Raw genomic sequence first — 19,646 nt, forward strand, 5'->3', positions numbered from 1 at the left:
GAGTTTACAGAGAGAGTGTGCTGCTCACTCACTCACTGGATGTACAGAGAGAGTGTGCTGCACACTCACTCACTCACTGAGTTTACAGAGAGAGTTTCCTGCTCACTCACTCACTGAGTTCACAGAGAGAGTGTGCTGCTCACTCACTCACTGGATGTACAGAGAGAGTGTGCTGCACACTCACTCACTGAGTGTACAGAGAGAGTGTGCTGCTCACTCACTCACTGAGTTTACAGAGAGAGTGTGCTTCTCACTCACTCACTGAGTTTACAGAGAGTGTGTGCTGCTCACTCACTCACTGGATGTACAGAGAGAGTGTGCTGCACACTCACTCACTCACTGAGTTTACAGAGAGAGTGTGCTGCACACTCACTCACTGAGTTTACAGAGAGAGTGTGCTGCTCACTCACTCACTGAGTTTACAGAGAGAGTGTGCTGCTCACTCACTCACTGAGTTTACAGAGAGAGTGTGATGCTCACTCACTCACTGGATGTACAGAGTGTGCTGCACACTCACTCACTGAGTTCACAGAGAGAGTGTGCTGCTCACTACATCACTGGATGTCCAGAGAGAGTGTGCTGCTCACTCACTCACTGAGTTCACAGAGAGAGTGTGCTGCTCACTACATCACTGGATGTACAGAGAGAGTGTGCTGCTCACTCACTCACTGAGTGTACAGAGAGAGTGTGCTGCTCACTCACTCACTGGATGTACAGAAAGAATGTGCTGCTCACTCACTCACTGGATGTACAGAGAGAGTGTGCTGCTCATTCACTCACTCACTGAGTTTACAGAGAGAGTGTGCTGCTCACTCACTCACTGGATGTACAGAGAGAGTGTGCTGCTCACTCACTCACTGGATGTACAGAGTGTGCAGCTCACTAACTCACTGAGTTTACAGAGAGAGTGTGCTGCTCACTCACTCACTGGATGCACAGAGAGAGTGTGCTGCTCACTCGCTCACTGAGTTTACAGAGAGAGTGCGCTGCTCACTCACTCACTGGATGGACAGAGAGAGTGTGCTGCTCACTCACTCACTGGATGTACAGAGAGAGTGTGCTACTCACTCACTCACTGAGTTTACAGAGAGAGTGTGCCGCTCACTCACTCACTGAGTTTACAGAGAGAGTGTGCTGCTCACTCACTCACTGAGTTTACAGAGAGAGTGTGCTGCTCACTCACTCACTGGTTGTACAGAGAGAGTGTGCTGCTCACTCACTCACTGAGTTTACAGAGAGAGTGTGCTGCTCACTCACTGAGATTACATAGAGAGTGTGCTGCACACTCACTCACTGAGTTTACAGAGTGAGTGTGCTGCTCACTCACTCACTGAGTTTACAGAGAGAGTGTGCTGCTCACTCACTCACTGAGTTTACAGAGAGAGTGTGCTGCTCACTCACTCACTGAGTTTACAGAGAGAGTGCGCTGCTCACTCACTCACTGAGTTTACAGAGAGAGTGTGCTGCTCACTCACTCATTGGATGTACAGACAGAGTGTGCTGCTCACTCACTCACTGAGTTTGCAGAGAGAGTGTGCAGCTCACTCACTCACTGAGTTTACAGAGAGAGTGTGCTGCACACTCACTCACTCACTGAGTTTACAGAGAGAGTGTGCTGCTCACTCACTCACTGGATGTAAAGAGAGAGTGTGCTACTCACTCACTCACTGAGTTTACAGAGAGAGTGTGCTGCTCACTCACTCACTGAGTTTACAGAGAGAGTGTGCTTCTCACTCACTCACTGAGTTTACAGAGAGAGTGTGCTGCTCACTCACTCACTGGATGTACAGAGAGAGTGTGCTGCACACTCACTCACTGAGTGTACAGAGAGAGTGTGCTGCTCACTCACTCACTGAGTTTACAGAGAGAGTGTGCTGCTCACTCACTCACTGAGTTTACAGAGAGAGTGTGCTGCTCACTCACTCACTGGATGTACAGAGAGAGTGTGCTGCACACTCACTCACTCACTGAGTTTACAGAGAGAGTTTCCTGCTCACTCACTCACTGAGTTCACAGAGAGAGTGTGCTGCTCACTCACTCACTGGATGTACAGAGAGAGTGTGCTGCACACTCACTCACTGAGTGTACAGAGAGAGTGTGCTGCTCACTCACTCACTGAGTTTACAGAGAGAGTGTGCTTCTCACTCACTCACTGAGTTTACAGAGAGTGTGTGCTGCTCACTCACTCACTGGATGTACAGAGAGAGTGTGCTGCACACTCACTCACTCACTGAGTTTACAGAGAGAGTGTGCTGCACACTCACTCACTGAGTTTACAGAGAGAGTGTGCTGCTCACTCACTCACTGAGTTTACAGAGAGAGTGTGCTGCTCACTCACTCACTGAGTTTACAGAGAGAGTGTGATGCTCACTCACTCACTGGATGTACAGAGTGTGCTGCACACTCACTCACTGAGTTCACAGAGAGAGTGTGCTGCTCACTACATCACTGGATGTCCAGAGAGAGTGTGCTGCTCACTCACTCACTGAGTTCACAGAGAGAGTGTGCTGCTCACTACATCACTGGATGTACAGAGAGAGTGTGCTGCTCACTCACTCACTGAGTGTACAGAGAGAGTGTGCTGCTCACTCACTCACTGGATGTACAGAAAGAATGTGCTGCTCACTCACTCACTGGATGTACAGAGAGAGTGTGCTGCTCATTCACTCACTCACTGAGTTTACAGAGAGAGTGTGCTGCTCACTCACTCACTGGATGTACAGAGAGAGTGTGCTGCTCACTCACTCACTGGATGTACAGAGTGTGCAGCTCACTAACTCACTGAGTTTACAGAGAGAGTGTGCTGCTCACTCACTCACTGGATGCACAGAGAGAGTGTGCTGCTCACTCGCTCACTGAGTTTACAGAGAGAGTGCGCTGCTCACTCACTCACTGGATGGACAGAGAGAGTGTGCTGCTCACTCACTCACTGGATGTACAGAGAGAGTGTGCTACTCACTCACTCACTGAGTTTACAGAGAGAGTGTGCCGCTCACTCACTCACTGAGTTTACAGAGAGAGTGTGCTGCTCACTCACTCACTGAGTTTACAGAGAGAGTGTGCTGCTCACTCACTCACTGAGTTTACAGAGAGAGTGTGCTGCTCACTCACTCACTGAGTTTACAGAGAGAGTGTGCTGCTCACTCACTCACTGAGTTTACAGAGAGAGTGTGCTGCTCACTCACTCACTGAGTTTACAGAGAGAGTGTGCTGCTCACTCACTCACTGAGTTTACAGAGAGAGTGTGCTGCTCACTCACTCACTGAGTGGACAGAGAGAGTGTGCTGCACACTCACTCACTGAGTGTACAGAGAGAGTGTGCTGCACACTCACTCACTGAGTGTACAGAGAGAGTGTGCTGCACACTCACTCACTGAGTGGACAGAGAGAGTGTGCTGCTCACTCACTCACTGAGTTTACAGAGAGAGCGTGCTGCTCACTCACTCACTGGATGTCCAGAGAGAGTGTGCTTCTCACTCACTCACTGAGTTTACAGAGAGAGTGTGCTGCTCACTCACTCACTGAGAGTACAGAGAGAGTGTGCTGCTCACTCACTCACTGAGTGTACAGAGAGAGTGTGCTGCTCACTCACTCACTGAGTTTACAGAGAGAGTGTGCTGCACACTCACTCACTGAGTGGACAGAGAGAGTGTGCTGCTCACTCACTCACTCACTGAGTTTACAGAGAGAGTGTGCTTCTCACTCACTCACTGAGTGTACAGAGAGAGTGTGCTGCTCACACACTCACTGAGTGTACAGAGAGAGTGTGCTTCTCACTCAATCACTGAGTTTACAGAGAGAGTGTGCTGCTCACTCACTCACTGGATGTACAGAGAGAGTGTGCTGCACACTCACTCACTGAGTGTACAGAGAGAGTGTGCTGCTCACTCACTCACTGAGTTTACAGAGAGAGTGTGCTTCTCACTCACTCACTGAGTTTACAGAGAGAGTGTGCTGCTCACTCACTCACTGGATGTACAGAGAGAGTGTGCTGCACACTCACTCACTGAGTGTACAGAGAGAGTGTGCTGCTCACTCAGTCACTGAGTTTACAGAGAGAGTGTGCTTCTCACTCACTCACTGAGTTTACAGAGAGAGTGTGCTGCTCACTCACTCACTGGATGTACAGAGAGAGTGTGCTGCTCACTCACTCACTGAGTTTACAGAGAGAGTGTGCTGCACACTCACTCACTCACTGAGTTTACAGAGAGAGTGTGCTGCTCACTCACTCACTGAGTTTACAGAGAGAGTGTGCTGCTCACTCACTCACAGAGTTTACAGAGAGAGTGTGCTGCTCACTCACTCACTGGATGTACAGAGTGTGCTGGTCACTAACTCACTGAGTTTACAGAGAGAGTGTGATGCTCACTCACTCACTGGATGTACAGACAGAGTGTGCTGCTCACTCACTCACTGAGTGTACAGACAGAGTGTGCTGCTCACTCACTCACTCACTGAGTTTACAGAGAGAGTGTGCTGCTCACTCACTCACTGAGTTTACAGAGAGAGTGTGCTGCTCACTCACTCACTGAGTTTACAGAGAGAGTGTGCCGCTGACTCACTCATTGAGTGTACAGAGAGAGTGTGCTGCTCACTCACTCACTGAGTTTACAGAGAGAGTGTGCTGCTCACTCACTCACTGAGTTTACAGAGAGAGTGTGCTGCTCACTCACTCACTGGATGTACAGACAGAGTGTGCTACTCACTCACTCACTGGATGGACAAGGAGAGTGTGCTGCTCACTCACTCATTGAGTGTACAGAGAGAGTGTGCTGCTCACTCACTCACTGAAAATACAGAGAGAGTGTGCCGCTCACTCACTCACTGAGTTTACAGAGAGAGTGTGCTGCTCACTCACTCACTGAGTTTACAGAGAGAGTGTGCTGCTCACTCACTCACTGAGAATACAGAGAGAGTGTGCTGCTCACTCACTCACTGAGTGTACAGAGAGAGTGTGCTGCTCACTCACTCACTGAGTTTACAGAGAGAGTGTGCTGTCACTCACTCACTGAGTGTACAGAGAGAGTGTGCTGCTCATTCACTCACTGAGTTTACAGAGAGAGTGTGCTGCTCACTTACTCACTGAGTTTACAGAGAGAGTGTGCTGCTCACTCACTCACTGAGTGGACAGAGAAAGTGTGCTGCTCACTCACTCACTGAGTGTACAGAGAGAGTGTGCTGCTCACTCACTCACTGAGCGTACAGAGAGAGTGTGCTGCTCACTCACTCACTGTGTTTACAGACAGAGTGTGCTGCACACTCACTCACTGAGTGTACAGAGAGAGTGTGCTCCTCACTCACTCACTGGATGTACAGAGAGAGTGTGCTGCTCACTCACGCACTGAGTTTACAGAGAGAGTGTGCTGCTCACTCACTCACTGAGAGTACAGAGAGTGTGTGCTGCTCACTCACTCATTGAGTGTACAGAGAGAGTGTGCTGCTCACTCACTCACTGAGTTTACAGAGAGAGTGTGCTGCACACTCACTCACTGAGTGTACAGAGAGAGTGTGCTGCTCACTCACTCACTCACTGAGTTTACAGAGAGAGTGTGCTTCTCACTCACTCACTGAGTTTACAGAGAGAGTGTGCTGCTCACACACTCACTGAGTGTACAGAGAGAGTGTGCTGCACACTCACTCACTGAGTGTACAGAGAGAGTGTGCTGCTCACTCACTCACTGAGTTTACAGAGAGAGTGTGCTTCTCACTCACTCACTGAGTTTACAGAGAGAGTGTGCTGCTCACTCACTCACTGGATGTACAGAGAGAGTGTGCTGCTCACTCACTCACTGAGTTTACAGAGAGAGTGTGCTGCACACTCACTCACTCACTGAGTTTACAGAGAGAGTGTGCTGCTCACTCACTCACTGAGTTTACAGAGAGAGTGTGCTGCTCACTCACTCACAGAGTTTACAGAGAGAGTGTGCTGCTCACTCACTCACTGGATGTACAGAGTGTGCTGCTCACTAACTCACTGAGTTTACAGAGAGAGTGTGCTGCTCACTCACTCACTGGATGTACAGACAGAGTGTGCTGCTCACTCACTCACTGAGTGTACAGAGAGAGTGTGCTGCTCACTCACTCACTCACTGAGTTTACAGAGAGAGTGTGCTGCTCACTCACTCACTGAGTTTACAGAGAGAGTGTGCTGCTCACTCACTCACTGAGTTTACAGAGAGAGTGTGCCGCTGACTCACTCATTGAGTGTACAGAGAGAGTGTGCTGCTCACTCACTCACTGAGTTTACAGAGAGAGTGTGCTGCTCACTCACTCACTGAGTTTACAGAGAGAGTGTGCTGCTCACTCACTCACTGGATGTACAGACAGAGTGTGCTACTCACTCACTCACTGGATGGACAAGGAGAGTGTGCTGCTCACTCACTCATTGAGTGTACAGAGAAAGTGTGCTGCTCACTCACTCACTGAAAATACAGAGAGAGTGTGCCGCTCACTCACTCACTGAGTTTACAGAGAGAGTGTGCTGCTCACTCACTCACTGAGTTTACAGAGAGAGTGTGCTGCTCACTCACTCACTGAGAATACAGAGAGAGTGTGCTGCTCACTCACTCATTGAGTGCACAGAGAGAGTGTGCTGCTCACTTACTCACTGAGTTTACAGAGAGAGTGTGCTGCTCACTCACTCACTGAGTTTACAGAGAGAGTGTGCTGCTCACTCACTCACTGGATGTACAGAGAGAGTGTGCTGCTCACTCACTCACTGAGTTTACAGAGAGAGTGTGCTGCACACTCACTCACTCACTGAGTTTACAGAGAGAGTGTGCTGCTCACTCACTCACTGAGTTTACAGAGAGAGTGTGCTGCTCACTCACTCACAGAGTTTACAGAGAGAGTGTGCTGCTCACTCACTCACTGGATGTACAGAGTGTGCTGCTCACTAACTCACTGAGTTTACAGAGAGAGTGTGCTGCTCACTCACTCACTGGATGTACAGACAGAGTGTGCTGCTCACTCACTCACTGAGTGTACAGAGAGAGTGTGCTGCTCACTCACTCACTCACTGAGTTTACAGAGAGAGTGTGCTGCTCACTCACTCACTGAGTTTACAGAGAGAGTGTGCTGCTCACTCACTCACAGAGTTTACAGAGAGAGTGTGCCGCTGACTCACTCATTGAATGTACAGAGAGAGTGTGCTGCTCACTCACTCACTGAGTTTACAGAGAGAGTGTGCTGCTCACTCACTCACTGAGTTTACAGAGAGAGTGTGCTGCTCACTCACTCACTGGATGTACAGACAGAGTGTGCTACTCACTCACTCACTGGATGAACAAGGAGAGTGTGCTGCTCACTCACTCATTGAGTGTACAGAGAGAGTGTGCTGCTCACTCACTCACTGAAAATACAGAGAGAGTGTGCCGCTCACTCACTCACTGAGTTTACAGAGAGAGTGTGCTGCTCACTCACTCACTGAGTTTACAGAGAGAGTGTGCTGCTCACTCACTCACTGAGAATACAGAGAGAGTGTGCTGCTCACTCACTCACTGAGTGTACAGAGAGAGTGTGCTGCTCACTCACTCACTGAGTTTACAGAGAGAGTGTGCTGCTCACTCACTCACTGAGTGTACAGAGAGAGTGTGCTGCTCATTCACTCACTGCGTTTACAGAGAGAGTGTGCTGCTCACTTACTCACTGAGTTTACAGAGAGAGTGTGCTGCTCACTCACTCACTGAGTGGACAGAGAAAGTGTGCTGCTCACTCACTCACTGAGTGTACAGAGAGAGTGTGCTGCTCACTCACTCACTGAGTGTACAGAGAGAGTGTGCTGCTCACTCACTCACTGTGTTTACAGACAGAGTGTGCTGCACACTCACTCACTGAGTGTACGGAGAGAGTGTGCTGCTCACTCACTCACTGGATGTACAGAGAGAGTGTGCTGCTCACTCACGCACTGAGTTTACAGAGAGAGTGTGCTGCTCACTCACTCACTGAGTGGACAGAGAGAGTGTGCTGCTCACTCACTCACTGAGTGGACAGAGAGAGTGTGCTGCACACTCACTCACTGAGTGTACAGAGAGAGTGTGCTGCACACTCACTCACTGAGTGTACAGAGAGAGTGTGCTGCACACTCACTCACTGAGTGGACAGAGAGAGTGTGCTGCTCACTCACTCACTGAGTTTCCAGAGAGAGCGTGCTGCTCACTCACTCACTGGATGTCCAGAGAGAGTGTGCTTCTCACTCACTCACTGAGTTTACAGAGAGAGTGTGCTGCTCACTCACTCACTGAGAGTACAGAGAGAGTGTGCTGCTCACTCACTCACTGAGTGTACAGAGAGAGTGTGCTGCTCACTCACTCACTGAGTTTACAGAGAGAGTGTGCTGCACACTCACTCACTGAGTGTACAGAGAGAGTGTGCTGCTCACTCACTCACTCACTGAGTTTACAGAGAGAGTGTGCTTCTCACTCACTCACTGAGTGTACAGAGAGAGTGTGCTGCTCACACACTCACTGAGTGTACAGAGAGAGTGTGCTTCTCACTCAATCACTGAGTTTACAGAGAGAGTGTGCTGCTCACTCACTCACTGGATGTACAGAGAGAGTGTGCTGCACACTCACTCACTGAGTGTACAGAGAGAGTGTGCTGCTCACTCACTCACTGAGTTTACAGAGAGAGTGTGCTTCTCACTCACTCACTGAGTTTACAGAGAGAGTGTGCTGCTCACTCACTCACTGGATGTACAGAGAGAGTGTGCTGCACACTCACTCACTGAGTGTACAGAGAGAGTGTGCTGCTCACTCAGTCACTGAGTTTACAGAGAGAGTGTGCTTCTCACTCACTCACTGAGTTTACAGAGAGAGTGTGCTGCTCACTCACTCACTGGATGTACAGAGAGAGTGTGCTGCTCACTCACTCACTGAGTTTACAGAGAGAGTGTGCTGCACACTCACTCACTCACTGAGTTTACAGAGAGAGTGTGCTGCTCACTCACTCACTGAATTTACAGAGAGAGTGTGCTGCTCACTCACTCACAGAGTTTACAGAGAGAGTGTGCTGCTCACTCACTCACTGGATGTACAGAGTGTGCTGCTCACTAACTCACTGAGTTTACAGAGAGAGTGTGCTGCTCACTCACTCACTGGATGTACAGACAGAGTGTGCTGCTCACTCACTCACTGAGTGTACAGAGAGAGTGTGCTGCTCACTCACTCACTCACTGAGTTTACAGAGAGAGTGTGCCGCTGACTCACTCATTGAGTGTACAGAGAGAGTGTGCTGCTCACTCACTCACTGAGTTTACAGAGAGAGTGTGCTGCTCACTCACTCACTGACTTTACAGAGAGAGTGTGCTGCTCACTCACTCACTGGATGTACAGACAGAGTGTGCTACTCACTCACTCACTGGAAGGACAAGGAGAGTGTGCTGCTCACTCACTCATTGAAAATACAGAGAGAGTGTGCCGCTCACTCACTCACTGAGTTTACAGAGAGAGTGTGCTGCTCACTCACTCACTGAGTTTACAGAGAGAGTGTGCCGCTCACTCACTCACTGAGTTTACAGAGAGAGTGTGCTGCTCACTCACTCACTGAGTTTACAGAGAGAGTGTGCTGCTCACTCACTCACTGAGAATACAGAGAGAGTGTGCTGCTCACTCACTCATTGAGTGCACAGAGAGAGTGTGCTGCTCACTTACTCACTGAGTTTACAGAGAGAGTGTGCTGCTCACTCACTCACTGAGTGGACAGAGAAAGTGTGCTGCTCACTCACTCACTGAGTGAACAGAGAGAGTGTGCTGCTCACTCACTCACTGAGTGTACAGAGAGAGTGTGCTGCTCACTCACTCACTGAGTGGACAGAGAGAGTGTGCTGCACACTCACTCACTGAGTGTACAGAGAGAGTGTGCTGCACACTCACTCACTGAGTGGACAGAGAGAGTGTGCTGCTCACTCACTCACTGAGTTTACAGAGAGAGCGTGCTGCTCACTCACTCACTGGATGTCCAGAGAGAGTGTGCTTCTCACTCACTCACTGAGTTTACAGAGAGAGTGTGCTGCTCACTCACTCACTGAGAGTACAGAGAGAGTGTGCTGCTCACTCACTCACTGAGTGTACAGAGAGAGTGTGCTGCTCACTCACTCACTGAGTTTACAGAGAGAGTGTGCTGCACACTCAGTCAGAGTGTACAGAGAGAGTGTGCTGCTCACTCACTCACTCACTGAGTTTACAGAGAGAGTGTGCTTCTCACTCACTCACTGAGTGTACAGAGAGAGTGTGCTGCTCACACACTCACTGAGTGTACAGAGAGAGTGTGCTTCTCACTCAATCACTGAGTTTACAGAGAGAGTGTGCTGCTCACTCACTCACTGGATGTACAGAGTGTGCTGCACACTCACTCACTGAGTGTACAGAGAGAGTGTGCTGCTCACTCACTCACTGAGTTTACAGAGAGAGTGTGCTGCACACTCACTCACTGAGTGTACAGAGAGAGTGTGCTGCACACTCACTCACTGAGTGGACAGAGAGAGTGTGCTGCTCACTCACTCACTGAGTTTACAGAGAGAGCGTGCTGCTCACTCACTCACTGGATGTCCAGAGAGAGTGTGCTTCTCACTCACTCACTGAGTTTACAGAGAGAGTGTGCTGCTCACTCACTCACTGAGAGTACAGAGAGAGTGTGCTGCTCACTCACTCACTGAGTGTACAGAGAGAGTGTGCTGCTCACTCACTCACTGAGTTTACAGAGAGAGTGTGCTGCACACTCACTCACTGAGTGGACAGAGAGAGTGTGCTGCTCACTCACTCACTCACTGAGTTTACAGAGAGAGTGTGCTTCTCACTCACTCACTGAGTGTACAGAGAGAGTGTGCTGCTCACACACTCACTGAGTGTACAGAGAGAGTGTGCTTCTCACTCAATCACTGAGTTTACAGAGAGAGTGTGCTGCTCACTCACTCACTGGATGTACAGAGAGAGTGTGCTGCACACTCACTCACTGAGTGTACAGAGAGAGTGTGCTGCTCACTCACTCACTGAGTTTACAGAGAGAGTGTGCTTCTCACTCACTCACTGAGTTTACAGAGAGAGTGTGCTGCTCACTCACTCACTGGATGTACAGAGAGAGTGTGCTGCACACTCACTCACTGAGTGTACAGAGAGAGTGTGCTGCTCACTCAGTCACTGAGTTTACAGAGAGAGTGTGCTTCTCACTCACTCACTGAGTTTACAGAGAGAGTGTGCTGCTCACTCACTCACTGGATGTACAGAGAGAGTGTGCTGCTCACTCACTCACTGAGTTTACAGAGAGAGTGTGCTGCACACTCACTCACTCACTGAGTTTACAGAGAGAGTGTGCTGCTCACTCACTCACTGAGTTTACAGAGAGAGTGTGCTGCTCACTCACTCACAGAGTTTACAGAGAGAGTGTGCTGCTCACTCACTCACTGGATGTACAGAGTGTGCTGGTCACTAACTCACTGAGTTTACAGAGAGAGTGTGATGCTCACTCACTCACTGGATGTACAGACAGAGTGTGCTGCTCACTCACTCACTGAGTGTACAGACAGAGTGTGCTGCTCACTCACTCACTCACTGAGTTTACAGAGAGAGTGTGCTGCTCACTCACTCACTGAGTTTACAGAGAGAGTGTGCTGCTCACTCACTCACTGAGTTTACAGAGAGAGTGTGCCTCTGACTCACTCATTGAGTGTACAGAGAGAGTGTGCTGCTCACTCACTCACTGAGTTTACAGAGAGAGTGTGCTGCTCACTCACTCACTGAGTTTACAGAGAGAGTGTGCTGCTCACTCACTCACTGGATGTACAGACAGAGTGTGCTACTCACTCACTCACTGGATGGACAAGGAGAGTGTGCTGCTCACTCACTCATTGAGTGTACAGAGAGAGTGTGCTGCTCACTCACTCACTGAAAATACAGAGAGAGTGTGCCGCTCACTCACTCACTGAGTTTACAGAGAGAGTGTGCTGCTCACTCACTCACTGAGTTTACAGAGAGAGTGTGCTGCTCACTCACTCACTGAGAATACAGAGAGAGTGTGCTGCTCACTCACTCACTGAGTGTACAGAGAGAGTGTGCTGCTCACTCACTCACTGAGTTTACAGAGAGAGTGTGCTGTCACTCACTCACTGAGTGTACAGAGAGAGTGTGCTGCTCATTCACTCACTGAGTTTACAGAGAGAGTGTGCTGCTCACTTACTCACTGAGTTTACAGAGAGAGTGTGCTGCTCACTCACTCACTGAGTGGACAGAGAAAGTGTGCTGCTCACTCACTCACTGAGTGTACAGAGAGAGTGTGCTGCTCACTCACTCACTGAGCGTACAGAGAGAGTGTGCTGCTCACTCACTCACTGTGTTTACAGACAGAGTGTGCTGCACACTCACTCACTGAGTGTACAGAGAGAGTGTGCTCCTCACTCACTCACTGGATGTACAGAGAGAGTGTGCTGCTCACTCACGCACTGAGTTTACAGAGAGAGTGTGCTGCTCACTCACTCACTGAGAGTACAGAGAGTGTGTGCAGCTCACTCACTCATTGAGTGTACAGAGAGAGTGTGCTGCTCACTCACTCACTGAGTTTACAGAGAGAGTGTGCTGCACACTCACTCACTGAGTGTACAGAGAGAGTGTGCTGCTCACTCACTCACTCACTGAGTTTACAGAGAGAGTGTGCTTCTCACTCACTCACTGAGTTTACAGAGAGAGTGTGCTGCTCACACACTCACTGAGTGTACAGAGAGAGTGTGCTGCACACTCACTCACTGAGTGTACAGAGAGAGTGTGCTGCTCACTCACTCACTGAGTTTACAGAGAGAGTGTGCTTCTCACTCACTCACTGAGTTTACAGAGAGAGTGTGCTGCTCACTCACTCACTGGATGTACAGAGAGAGTGTGCTGCTCACTCACTCACTGAGTTTACAGAGAGAGTGTGCTGCACACTCACTCACTCACTGAGTTTACAGAGAGAGTGTGCTGCTCACTCACTCACTGAGTTTACAGAGAGAGTGTGCTGCTCACTCACTCACAGAGTTTACAGAGAGAGTGTGCTGCTCACTCACTCACTGGATGTACAGAGTGTGCTGCTCACTAACTCACTGAGTTTACAGAGAGAGTGTGCTGCTCACTCACTCACTGGATGTACAGACAGAGTGTGCTGCTCACTCACTCACTGAGTGTACAGAGAGAGTGTGCTGCTCACTCACTCACTCACTGAGTTTACAGAGAGAGTGTGCTGCTCACTCACTCACTGAGTTTACAGAGAGAGTGTGCTGCTCACTCACTCACTGAGTTTACAGAGAGAGTGTGCCGCTGACTCACTCATTGAGTGTACAGAGAGAGTGTGCTGCTCACTCACTCACTGAGTTTACAGAGAGAGTGTGCTGCTCACTCACTCACTGAGTTTACAGAGAGAGTGTGCTGCTCACTCACTCACTGGATGTACAGACAGAGTGTGCTACTCACTCACTCACTGGATGGACAAGGAGAGTGTGCTGCTCACTCACTCATTGAGTGTACAGAGAAAGTGTGCTGCTCACTCACTCACTGAAAATACAGAGAGAGTGTGCCGCTCACTCACTCACTGAGTTTACAGAGAGAGTGTGCTGCTCACTCACTCACTGAGTTTACAGAGAGAGTGTGCTGCTCACTCACTCACTGAGAATACAGAGAGAGTGTGCTGCTCACTCACTCATTGAGTGCACAGAGAGAGTGTGCTGCTCACTTACTCACTGAGTTTACAGAGAGAGTGTGCTGCTCACTCACTCACTGAGTTTACAGAGAGAGTGTGCTGCTCACTCACTCACTGGATGTACAGAGAGAGTGTGCTGCTCACTCACTCACTGAGTTTACAGAGAGAGTGTGCTGCACACTCACTCACTCACTGAGTTTACAGAGAGAGTGTGCTGCTCACTCACTCACTGAGTTTACAGAGAGAGTGTGCTGCTCACTCACTCACAGAGTTTACAGAGAGAGTGTGCTGCTCACTCACTCACTGGATGTACAGAGTGTGCTGCTCACTAACTCACTGAGTTTACAGAGAGAGTGTGCTGCTCACTCACTCACTGGATGTACAGACAGAGTGTGCTGCTCACTCACTCACTGAGTGTACAGAGAGAGTGTGCTGCTCACTCACTCACTCACTGAGTTTACAGAGAGAGTGTGCTGCTCACTCACTCACTGAGTTTACAGAGAGAGTGTGCTGCTCACTCACTCACAGAGTTTACAGAGAGAGTGTGCCGCTGACTCACTCATTGAATGTACAGAGAGAGTGTGCTGCTCACTCACTCACTGAGTTTACAGAGAGAGTGTGCTGCTCACTCACTCACTGAGTTTACAGAGAGAGTGTGCTGCTCACTCACTCACTGGATGTACAGACAGAGTGTGCTACTCACTCACTCACTGGATGAACAAGGAGAGTGTGCTGCTCACTCACTCATTGAGTGTACAGAGAGAGTGTGCTGCTCACTCACTCACTGAAAATACAGAGAGAGTGTGCCGCTCACTCACTCACTGAGTTTACAGAGAGAGTGTGCTGCTCACTCACTCACTGAGTTTACAGAGAGAGTGTGCTGCTCACTCACTCACTGAGAATACAGAGAGAGTGTGCTGCTCACTCACTCACTGAGTGTACAGAGAGAGTGTGCTGCTCACTCACTCACTGAGTTTACAGAGAGAGTGTGCTGCTCACTCACTCACTGAGTGTACAGAGAGAGTGTGCTGCTCATTCACTCACTGCGTTTACAGAGAGAGTGTGCTGCTCACTTACTCACTGAGTTTACAGAGAGAGTGTGCTGCTCACTCACTCACTGAGTGGACAGAGAAAGTGTGCTGCTCACTCACTCACTGAGTGTACAGAGAGAGTGTGCTGCTCACTCACTCACTGAGTGTACAGAGAGAGTGTGCTGCTCACTCACTCACTGTGTTTACAGACAGAGTGTGCTGCACACTCACTCACTGAGTGTACGGAGAGAGTGTGCTGCTCACTCACTCACTGGATGTACAGAGAGAGTGTGCTGCTCACTCACGCACTGAGTTTACAGAGAGAGTGTGCTGCTCACTCACTCACTGAGTGGACAGAGAGAGTGTGCTGCTCACTCACTCACTGAGTGGACAGAGAGAGTGTGCTGCACACTCACTCACTGAGTGTACAGAGAGAGTGTGCTGCACACTCACTCACTGAGTGTACAGAGAGAGTGTGCTGCACACTCACTCACTGAGTGGACAGAGAGAGTGTGCTGCTCACTCACTCACTGAGTTTCCAGAGAGAGCGTGCTGCTCACTCACTCACTGGATGTCCAGAGAGAGTGTGCTTCTCACTCACTCACTGAGTTTACAGAGAGAGTGTGCTGCTCACTCACTCACTGAGAGTACAGAGAGAGTGTGCTGCTCACTCACTCACTGAGTGTACAGAGAGAGTGTGCTGCTCACTCACTCACTGAGTTTACAGAGAGAGTGTGCTGCACACTCACTCACTGAGTGTACAGAGAGAGTGTGCTGCTCACTCACTCACTCACTGAGTTTACAGAGAGAGTGTGCTTCTCACTCACTCACTGAGTGTACAGAGAGAGTGTGCTGCTCACACACTCACTGAGTGTACAGAGAGAGTGTGCTTCTCACTCAATCACTGAGTTTACAGAGAGAGTGTGCTGCTCACTCACTCACTGAGTGTACAGAGAGAGTGTGCTGCTCACTCACTCACTGAGTTTACAGAGAGAGTGTGCTTCTCACTCACTCACTGAGTTTACAGAGAGAGTGTGCTGCTCACTCACTCACTGGATGTACAGAGAGAGTGTGCTGCACACTCACTCACTGAGTGTACAGAGAGAGTGTGCTGCTCACTCAGTCACTGAGTTTACAGAGAGAGTGTGCTTCTCACTCACTCACTGAGTTTACAGAGAGAGTGTGCTGCTCACTCACTCACTGGATGTACAGAGAGAGTGTGCTGCTCACTCACTCACTGAGTTTACAGAGAGAGTGTGCTGCACACTCACTCACTCACTGAGTTTACAGAGAGAGTGTGCTGCTCACTCACTCACTGAATTTACAGAGAGAGTGTGCTGCTCACTCACTCACAGAGTTTACAGAGAGAGTGTGCTGCTCACTCACTCACTGGATGTACAGAGTGTGCTGCTCACTAACTCACTGAGTTTACAGAGAGAGTGTGCTGCTCACTCACTCACTGGATGTACAGACAGAGTGTGCTGCTCACTCACTCACTGAGTGTACAGAGAGAGTGTGCTGCTCACTCACTCACTCACTGAGTTTACAGAGAGAGTGTGCCGCTGACTCACTCATTGAGTGTACAGAGAGAGTGTGCTGCTCACTCACTCACTGAGTTTACAGAGAGAGTGTGCTGCTCACTCACTCACTGACTTTACAGAGAGAGTGTGCTGCTCACTCACTCACTGGATGTACAGACAGAGTGTGCTACTCACTCACTCACTGGAAGGACAAGGAGAGTGTGCTGCTCACTCACTCATTGAAAATACAGAGAGAGTGTGCCGCTCACTCACTCACTGAGTTTACAGAGAGAGTGTGCTGCTCACTCACTCACTGAGTTTACAGAGAGAGTGTGCTGCTCACTCACTCACTGAGAATACAGAGAGAGTGTGCTGCTCACTCACTCATTGAGTGCACAGAGAGAGTGTGCTGCTCACTTACTCACTGAGTTTACAGAGAGAGTGTGCTGCTCACTCACTCACTGAGTGGACAGAGAAAGTGTGCTGCTCACTCACTCACTGAGTGAACAGAGAGAGTGTGCTGCTCACTCACTCACTGAGTGTACAGAGAGAGTGTGCTGCTCACTCACTCACTGAGTGGACAGAGAGAGTGTGCTGCACACTCACTCACTGAGTGTACAGAGAGAGTGTGCTGCACACTCACTCACTGAGTGGACAGAGAGAGTGTGCTGCTCACTCACTCACTGAGTTTACAGAGAGAGCGTGCTGCTCACTCACTCACTGGATGTCCAGAGAGAGTGTGCTTCTCACTCACTCACTGAGTTTACAGAGAGAGTGTGCTGCTCACTCACTCACTGAGAGTACAGAGAGAGTGTGCTGCTCACTCACTCACTGAGTGTACAGAGAGAGTGTGCTGCTCACTCACTCACTGAGTTTACAGAGAGAGTGTGCTGCACACTCACTCAGAGTGTACAGAGAGAGTGTGCTGCTCACTCACTCACTCACTGAGTTTACAGAGAGAGTGTGCTTCTCACTCACTCACTGAGTGTACAGAGAGAGTGTGCTGCTCACACACTCACTGAGTGTACAGAGAGAGTGTGCTTCTCACTCAATCACTGAGTTTACAGAGAGAGTGTGCTGCTCACTCACTCACTGGATGTACAGAGTGTGCTGCACACTCACTCACTGAGTGTACAGAGAGAGTGTGCTGCTCACTCACTCACTGAGTTTACAGAGAGAGTGTGCTGCTCACTCACTCACTGGATGTCCAGAGAGGGGGTGCTGCACACTCACTCACTGAGTGTACAGAGAGAGTGTGCTGCTCACTCACTCACTGAGTTTTCAGAGAGAGTGTGCTGCTCACTCACTCACTGAGTTTACAGAGAGAGTGTGCTGCTCACTCACTCACTGGTTGTACAGAGAGAGTGTGCTGCTCACTCACTCACTGAGATTACACAGAGAGTGTGCTGCACACTCACTCACTGAGTGTACAGAGAGAGTGTGCTGCTCACTCACTCACTGAGTTTACAGAGAGAGTGTGCTGCTCACTCACTCACTGAGTTTACAGAGAGAGTGTGCTGCTCACTCACTCACTGAGTTTACAGAGAGAGTGTGCTGCTCACTCGCTCACTGAGTTTACAGAGAGAGTGCGCTGCTCACTCACTGGATGTACAGAGAGAGTGTGCTGCTCACTCACTCACTGGATGTAAAGAGAGAGTGTGCTACTCACTCACTCACTGAGTTTACAGAGAGAGTGTGCTGCTCACTCACTCATTGGATGTACAGACAGAGTGTGCTGCTCACTCACTCACTGGATGGACAGAGAGAGTGTGCTGCACACTCACTCACTGAGTTTACAGAGAGAGTGTGCTGCACACTCACTCACTCACTGAGTTTACAGAGAGAGTGTGCTGCTCACTCACTCACTGAGTTTACAGAGAGAGTGTGCTTCTCACTCACTCACTGAGTTTACAGAGAGAGTGTGCTGCTCACTCACTCACTGGATGTACAGAGAGAGTGTGCTGCACACTCACTCACTGAGTGTACAGAGAGAGTGTGCTGCTCACTCACTCACTGAGTTTACAGAGAGAGTGTGCTGCTCACTCACTCACTGAGTTTACAGAGAGAGTGTGCTGCTCACTCACTCACTGAGTTTACAGAGAGAGTGTGCTGCTCACTCACTCACTGGATGTACAGAGAGAGTGTGCTGCACACTCACTCACTCACTGAGTTTACAGAGAGAGTTTCCTGCTCACTCACTCACTGAGTTCACAGAGAGAGTGTGCTGCTCACTCACTCACTGGATGTACAGAGAGAGTGTGCTGCACACTCACTCACTGAGTGTACAGAGAGAGTGTGCTGCTCACTCACTCACTGAGTTTACAGAGAGAGTGTGCTTCTCACTCACTCACTGAGTTTACAGAGAGAGTGTGCTGCTCACTCACTCACTGGATGGACAGAGAGAGTGTGCTGCACACTCACTCACTCACTGAGTTTACAGAGAGAGTGTGCTGCACACTCACTCACTGAGTTTACAGAGAGAGTGTGCTGCTCACTCACTCACTGAGTTTACAGAGAGAGTGTGCTGCTCACTCACTCACTGACTTTACAGAGAGAGTGTGCTGCTCACTCACTCACTGGATGTACAGAGTGTGCTGCACACTCACTCACTGAGTTTACAGAGAGAGTGTGCTGCTCACTCACTCACTGGATGTACAGACAGAGTGTGCTGCTCACTCACTCACTGAGTGTACAGAGAGAGTGTGCTGCTCACTCACTCACTCACTGAGTTTACAGAGAGAGTGTGCTGCTCACTCACTCACTGAGTTTACAGAGAGAGTGTGCTGCTCACTCACTCACTGAGTTTACAGAGAGAGTGTGCCGCTGACTCACTCATTGAGTGTACAGAGAGAGTGTGCTGCTCACTCACTCACTGAGTTTACAGAGAGAGTGTGCTGCTCACTCACTCACTGAGTTTACAGAGAGAGTGTGCTGCTCACTCACTCACTGGATGTACAGACAGAGTGTGCTACTCACTCACTCACTGGAAGGACAAGGAGAGTGTGCTGCTCACTCACTCATTGAGTGTACAGAGAGAGTGTGCTGCTCACTCACTCACTGAAAATACAGAGAGAGTGTGCCGCTCACTCACTCACTGAGTTTACAGAGAGAGTGTGCTGCTCACTCACTCACTGAGTTTACAGAGAGAGTGTGCTGCTCACTCACTCACTGAGAATACAGAGAGAGTGTGCTGCTCACTCACTCATTGAGTGCACAGAGAGAGTGTGCTGCTCACTTACTCACTGAGTTTACAGAGAGAGTGTGCTGCTCACTCACTCACTGAGTGGACAGAGAAAGTGTGCTGCTCACTCACTCACTGAGTGAACAGAGAGAGTGTGCTGCTCACTCACTCACTGAGTGTACAGAGAGAGTGTGCTGCTCACTCACTCACTGAGTTTACAGAGAGAGTGTGCTGCTCACTCACTCACTGAGTGGA

Source organism: Heterodontus francisci, unplaced genomic scaffold (assembly GCF_036365525.1).
Source record: "Heterodontus francisci isolate sHetFra1 unplaced genomic scaffold, sHetFra1.hap1 HAP1_SCAFFOLD_824, whole genome shotgun sequence".
Lineage (NCBI taxonomy): Eukaryota > Metazoa > Chordata > Chondrichthyes > Heterodontiformes > Heterodontidae > Heterodontus > Heterodontus francisci.